The sequence below is a fragment of the Erinaceus europaeus genome, chromosome 9, assembly GCF_950295315.1.
Source record: "Erinaceus europaeus chromosome 9, mEriEur2.1, whole genome shotgun sequence".
Taxonomy (NCBI): Eukaryota; Metazoa; Chordata; class Mammalia; order Eulipotyphla; family Erinaceidae; genus Erinaceus; species Erinaceus europaeus.
In genome coordinates, this window is record NC_080170.1 from 22471229 (window position 1) to 22478487 (window position 7259).

At 42.7% G+C, this 7259-nt stretch overlaps 1 pseudogene; it reads left to right on the top strand.

The window, feature by feature from the left end:
• The first annotated feature begins 5259 nt into the window (after positions 1–5259).
• LOC103123307 (large ribosomal subunit protein uL3-like) lies at positions 5260–6591 on the top strand (annotated as a pseudogene).
• Positions 6592–7259: the final 668 nt, after the last annotated feature.

A 7259-nucleotide genomic window follows, 5' to 3' on the forward strand; every position in this document is an offset into this window, starting at 1 on the left:
GTCCCGTAAGGGAGGAGGTTTCACAAATAGTGCCATGTTGCAGGTGTCTCTTTTTCTCTACCTACTTGTCCTTTGCCCTCTCAATTACTCTCTGCCTTTTATCCATAAATAAATATTTTTTAAAAGATTTTAAAAATATTTATTTCCTTTTTGTTGCCCTTTTTTTAAAAAATATTTATTTATTCTCTTTTCTTGCCCTTGTTGTTTTATTGTTGTCGTTGTTGGATAGGACAGAGAGAAATGGAGAGAGGAGGGGAAGACAGAGAGGGAGAAAGATAGACACCTGCAGACCTGCTTCACCACTTGTGAAGCGACTCCCTGGCAGGTGGGGAGCCAGGGGCTTGAACCAGGATCCTTACGCCAGTCCTTGTACTTTGTGCCATGTGCGCTTAACCCGTTGTGCTACCGCCTGACTCCCCCCCCTTATGGTTTTTATTGTTATTGATATCATCATTGTTGGATAGGACAGAGAGAAATGGAGAGAGGAGGGGAAGACAGAGATGGGGAGAGAAAGATAGACACCTGCAGACCTGCTTCACCATCTGTGAAGCGACTCCCCTGTAGGTGGGGAGCCGGGGGGCTTGAACCAGGATCATCCTTGCGCTTTGCACCACGTGAGCTTAACCCACTGCTCTACCGCCCAACTCCCAATAAATACATAATTTTTTAAAAAGAAAAAAGAGTAGTATCTATTTGTCACTCAAAGACAACATTAGGAATGATTGATGGCTTTTTAGTTGAATCATATTAATGCAGTTATACTTTCAAGTGTTAATTTATGAAAGAAAAGGGATTTAAAGTTATTTTTAAAAGCACAAAAGACATAAATCTTATTGAATTACAAGAAATGAAAGTGAAGAAGCAATAGAGTATCAGGAAACCTTTGTTCTGCTGTAGACTTTATAACATTCTGGTTATGTATGTCCTGTAAACCCTCAAAGTTTTTAAAATTATATTCATTATCTATTGCATAGAGTTAGCCAGAAATTGAGAGGGAAGGGGGAAATAGGGAGAGAGACAGAGAGACACTTATCACCTCTGGTAATTAAAATGGTCTCTTTTTACCTGTTTTTACAAGGAACATCCCATTTCAATCATTGTGAGTATGTTCACTGCTTTACCTTCATCATCTTAAACAGAAATGTAGTATGTTGGGGTTGGGGGGGTGGGGAGCAGGATGAACAGCAAGTGCAAATGTCCTGAGTCAAAATGGCACTTTGTTTGGGATCAGGCAAAATGACCAGCATATCTGAATATAAACAAAGCTCAAGCACAAGTCCTATGAGCCCATTTATACACTGGCTGTTGCACATAGAACCAAGCATTTAACCTTGTACCTTGGGAGCCTGGATCTGTAAACTCTTGAACTTAAAAGCAAGCATTCTGTGGCTGGCTGGTGGCACACCTGGTTGAGCACACATCTTACAATGCACAAGGACCTAGGTTCAAGCCTTCTGTCCCCACTGCAGGGGGAAAACTTCACAAGTGGTGAAGCAGGACTGAAGGTGTCTCTCTCCCTCTCTCTCCCCTCCTTTTCTCTCAATTTCTGACTGTCTCTATTTTAAAAATATTATTTATTTATTATTGGATAAAGACAGAAGTTGAGAGAGGAGGGGGAAATAGAGAGAGGGAGAGAGACAGTGAGACACCTGTAGCCGTCCTTTACCACTCGCAAAACTTTCCCCCTGAAGGTGGGGACCAGGGGCTTGAACCTGGGTCCTTGTGCACTGTAATGTATGTGCTTAACCAGGTATGTCACCACCTGATTCTGACTATCCTTATCCAACAAATAAAGATAATTAAAAAAAAAATTAAAAAAAAGAAAGAAGGAAAGAAAAAAAAAAGAAATTTCAGAAAATACACAAGCTATGTACTGGATCATATGCAGATATCCTTGAGAATACATCATCTTTAATATTCTGGGGAAAGCATGAGATTATGATTTTGGTCAAAAATACACATTGTTGTGAGGCTTGCCTTTCTTTTTTCTTTATTTATTTTCTTTATTTATTCCCTTTTGTTGCCCTTATTGTTTTATTGTTGTTGTTGTTGGATAGGACAGAGAGAAATGGAGAGAGGAGGGGAAGACAGAGAGGAGGAGAGAAAGATAGACACCTGCAGACCTGCTTCACCGCCTGTGAAGCGACTCCCCTGCAGGTGGGGAGCCAGGGTTCAAACCGGGATCCTTATGCCGGTCCTTGTGCTTTGCACCATCTTAACCCGCTATACTACAGCCCAACTCCCGAGGCTTGCCTTTCTTAATCATATTTAACTCAAGGCACACTGAGATATTTTGAATACTGGCAGTCTACTTTAAATAACATTTTCTTTACATAGGGAAATCTAATGAGTAGAGCCACTCTAGGGGTAAAATGTCCTTATTTATTTATTTATTTATTTATTTATTTTTAATGTAGGCTTGTTGGTACTATAGTAACAAACTCTTGAGGGAGAATGACAATTCTGAATTCATAGAGTTAAAATACTGTGAATTAATGAATACCTAGGCTAAAAAAAAAAGTCTTTTATAGACTCCTTCCTTTGGCTTTGCGCTCTTCATCTGTTTGGTTTGGCTGCTTTCATTTACATACTTGTTCTCATTAGGGTTTGAATTTCAGAGCTGGTCTCACTCTGCAATGGGAACAAATGTCTTGCCATGTGATACGAACTTTCCATTACATCCTGAAGCATTTGCAGTCCCAGAGGCAAAGAATTTATGGTTGGTACATGAGAGATAGAACCATCACATAAAATAAAGCAAATTTGAAAACATATTTCCCATCCATTCCAATATAGTTTTGGGATAATGAGACCTCAGAATAATCAGTTAATGACCAAAAATGAATCATTGTTAAAACACTGTTTTTTAGCTTTTGGTTTTGTTTTTTTTTTTGGAATAAGATAGCTAATGTTTCTAGTTTGTTGAAAATTTTTATAGCAACTATGGCATGCGGCATGTCCTAAACACTTTTCATTAGAAGGCTTAAGACCCCTTTGAAGAGACTCATTGTACTCTGAAGCACTTCTGAGAAAAAGGGAGAGAGTAATATGTAAGTTTTGCTAGTATTCTATAGCTGTGTAGAGAGTACCACATAGCAAGTACTCAAGATACATTTCTTGAGATTTCTCAATAATTCTTTAGCCAAGAAGGAAATTGAGTCGACAAGATTCAGAAGTACCGAAAGCCAATCCCCCAAGCTAGAGTTTGGTCAGAATTCCAAAGTTAATTGTTTCATTCCTTGCAAAATAAATAGAGGAATCACTATTAATGTCTATGAAATTAATTTGGCACCACATTTCCAAGGAGTTCCATAGACTTCCAACATCTTATTCCTCACTGTGCTCTGCAAGATTTTTTTTTTTTTAAGTTATCTTTATTGGGGCCAGGAGGTGGCACAGCTGGCTGAGCACACATGTTATAGTGCACAAGGACCTGGGTTCGAGCCCTTGGTCCCAACCTGCAGGGGGAAAGCCTCTCGAGTGGTGAAGCAGGGCTGCAGTTGTCTCTCTGTTTCTCTTCCTCTCTATCTCCCCCTTTCATCTCAACTTCTGGCTGTCTTTAATAAATAAATAAAGATTAAAAAGTCTATAAAATAAATAAATTATCTTTCTTTATTGGATAGAGACAGCCAGAAATTGAGAGTGTAGGGGGAGATAGAGAGGGAGAGAGACAGAGAGATACCTGCAACACTGCTTCACCACTCATAAAGCTTACCCCCTTACAGCTGGGGACTGGGGGCTTGAACCTGGGTCCTTGCTCATTGTAAATTGTGCACTCAACCAGATGCACCACCACCTGGCCCCAAGATATTTATTTGGCAGCAAATGCAATTTTAATTTTGACCAGGAAGTCAGGGCAAAGAGAGCTGGTGCTAAAGTAGAGCACATGCTTCCTGTGTACAAGGCCCTGGGTTTGATTTGCTACACAAATAAATATTAAAAACAATCACCTGGGGGCTGGGTGATGGCACACCTGGTTGAGTGCACATGTTACAATGCACAAGGACCCAAGTTCGAGCCCCCAGCCCCCACTTGCAGGGGGAAAGCTTCACAAGTGGTGAAGCAGTGCTGCAAGTGTCTCTCTGTCCCTCCCTTCCCTCTCAATTTCTGGTTGTCTCTATCCAATAAATAAATCAAGATAATAAAATGATCACCTGTAGTTGGTGTATTGCACCAAAGTAAAAGACTCTGGGGTGTTTGTGGGGGAGCGAGTATCGGTCCTGGAAAAGGATGACAGAGGACCTAGTGGGGGTTGTATTGTTATGTGGAAAACTGAGAAACGTTATGCATGTACAAACTGTTATGCCCAGAAGTTGGAGGCCAATCTCATGCAAAGGAGACCAGAATCACATGCAATAGCAAGAGCCTTTATTAGCAAGCTTACGCTTGGGCCGCCGACACCTTTCCAAGCAAAGGGAGAGTCTGTGACCTCGATCACTTCTCGTCCCACCTTTTTATAGTTATCACAGGGTGGGCACAGGTGGAAATATTCACACGAAACAAGAAACAATTGGCCTTGGGCCAACAGCTGCTCTCAATATTTGGGGCACCCCTCCAGCCCCACACAAACTATTGTATTTACTGGCGACTGTAAAACATTAATGCCCCAATAAAGAAATTAAGAAATCATGGAGAACTGTAAGCACTCAGATCTATAAATACCTCTCTGGTCATACTTGCGTTCGTGTGACATTTTATGGTTGTCAGCCTCTTGCCATGGTTATACCATTTGACCCTCATGCTCCTGTGTTTGTGTGGCCTTGGGCATGTCATTGCATCCATGATCAGGGTTGTTATTTGGCAAACTGCATTTACTAGATGTCCTCCTGTAGTAACTAAGTCTGTAGGAATGTTTCAGAATTTTTTAAAAATTTATTTCTTTATTGGGGAATTAATGTTTTACATTCAACAGTAAATACAATCGTTTGTACATGCATAACATTCCCCAGTTTCCCATTTAACAATACAACCCCCACTATGTCATTTATCATCCTTCAAGGACCTGTATTCTCCCCACCCACCCACCCCAGAGTCTTTTACTTTGGTGCAATACGCCAATTATGTTTCAGAATTAATAAGACTCATCTTCTTCCCCAGCCACCATGATGAGCTCTTTAAAGGAAAGGTATTATAAATGTAAGGCATTATCATTCAGCTGACTTGGGAGCACTGAAATTTAGAGACTGAGTTGACCCTAAGTATGTAACTACATTAGTCCCAAGAAACACATGGCCTCTATTGGCGACTCGTGGTGGAGACATGTTCCACTAGAAGTCCTCCGCCCCCAGACATGGGTCTTTGGGCTTCTTGCCTCAAAAGCACAGCAGCCGGCATGGGGGGTGGGGGGAGAAGGAGGGGAGCAGGTGAAGAGCTTCCCCAAGGATGACTCCTCCAAGCCGGTGCACCTCACAGCCTCCTGGGCTACAAGGCTGAGATGACCCACATCGTGCGTGACGTCGACCGGCCTGGATCTAAGGTGAACAAGAAGGAAGTTGTGGAGGCTGTGACCATCATGGAGACACCACCCATGGTGGTGGTGGGCATTGTGGGCTATGTAGAAACTCCTCGAGGCCTACCTACTTTCAAGACCATCTTTGTTGAGCATATCAGTGATGAGTGCAAACAATGCTTCTATAAGAACTGGCATAAATCTAAGAAGAAGGCTTTCACCAAATACTGCAAGAAGTGGCAGGATGAAGATGGCAAGAGGCAGCTGGAGAAGGATTTCAGCAGCATGAAGAAGTACTGCCAGGTCATCCATGTCATTGCCCACACCCAGATGTGCCTGTTGTCTCTGCAATGGAAGAAAGCCTACCTCATGGAGATCCAGGTGAATGGAGGCACCGTGGCTGAAAAGTTGGACTGGGCCCCCGAGTGGCTGGAGCAGCAGGTTTCTGTGAACCAAGTGTTTGGGCAGGATGAGATGATGATATTGGTGTGACCAAGGGCAAAGGCTGTAAAGGGGTCACCAGCCATTGGCACACCAAGAAACTTCCCCACAAGACCCACAGAGGACTGCACAAGGTAGCCTGTATTGGAGCATGGCGTCCTGCTCGAGTGGTATTCTCTGTGGCACGGGCTGGACAGAAAGGCTACCAACACCACACTGAGATCAACAAGAAGATCTACAAGATTGGCCAGGGTTACCTTATCAAGGATGGCAAACTGATTAAGAACAATGCTTCCACTTATTATGATCTGTCAGACAAGAGCATCAACCCTCTGGGTAGATTTGTCCACTATGGTGAAGTGACCAATGACTTTGTCATGCTGAAAGGTTGTGTGGTAGGAACCAAGAAGAGAGTGCTCCCCCTCCCCCTCTGGAAGTCTCTGCTCGTGCAGACCAAATGTCGAGCTCTGGAGAAGATTGACCTTAAGTTTACTGACACCACCTCCAAGTTTGGCCATTGCCGCTTCCAGACTGTGGAGAAGAAAGCATTCATGGAACCACTTAAGAAAGACTGCATTGGGGCCAGGTGGTGGCGCACCTGGTTGAGCGCACATGTTACAGTGCACAAGGACCCAGGTTCGAGCCCCCGCTCCCCACCTGCAGGGGGAATGCTTTGCAAGAGGTGAAGCAGTGTTGCAGGTGTCTCTCAGTCTCTCTTTCTATATCACCCTCTTCCCTTTCTATTTCTGGCTGTCTCTATCCAGTGAATAAAAAATAAAGATAACAAAAAATAATAAAAAAAAAAAGACTGCATTGAGAAGGAAGAAGGTGCTTACTGGCAGAAGCAGCAGATGGGGTCTCAATAAAACTTATTTTCCACTGGGAAAAAAAAAAGAAAAGAAAAGAAATGAAACACATGGAATCATGAGTTAAAGCATGGGATCTGAAACACAAAATACTGCCTCATCATAGTCATAGGGTCATTTTTTTTTGCCTCCAGGGTTATTGTTGGGGCTCAGTGCTGGCAGTAGGAATCCATTACTTCTGGTGGCCATTTTTCCATTTAATTAATTAGTTAATCAATAGGAGAGAGAGAAATTGAGAGGGGAGGGAGAAATAGAGAAGGGGTGAGAAAGACACCTGCAGATCTGCTTTAGCTCTCATAAAGTGTCCAGTTGCAGGTGGGGAGTGAGGGTTCGAACATGGACCCTTGCCTGTTACACTATGTGTGCTTAACTGGATACACTACTGCCCAGCCCCCGAGGCATACTGTCTAAAAGTATCTGTTGAATGTTTACTTACATGATTTTATATGAATTTGTCAAACAATGTCTCCATCAGTTACTGATCAACTACGTATCACAAAACC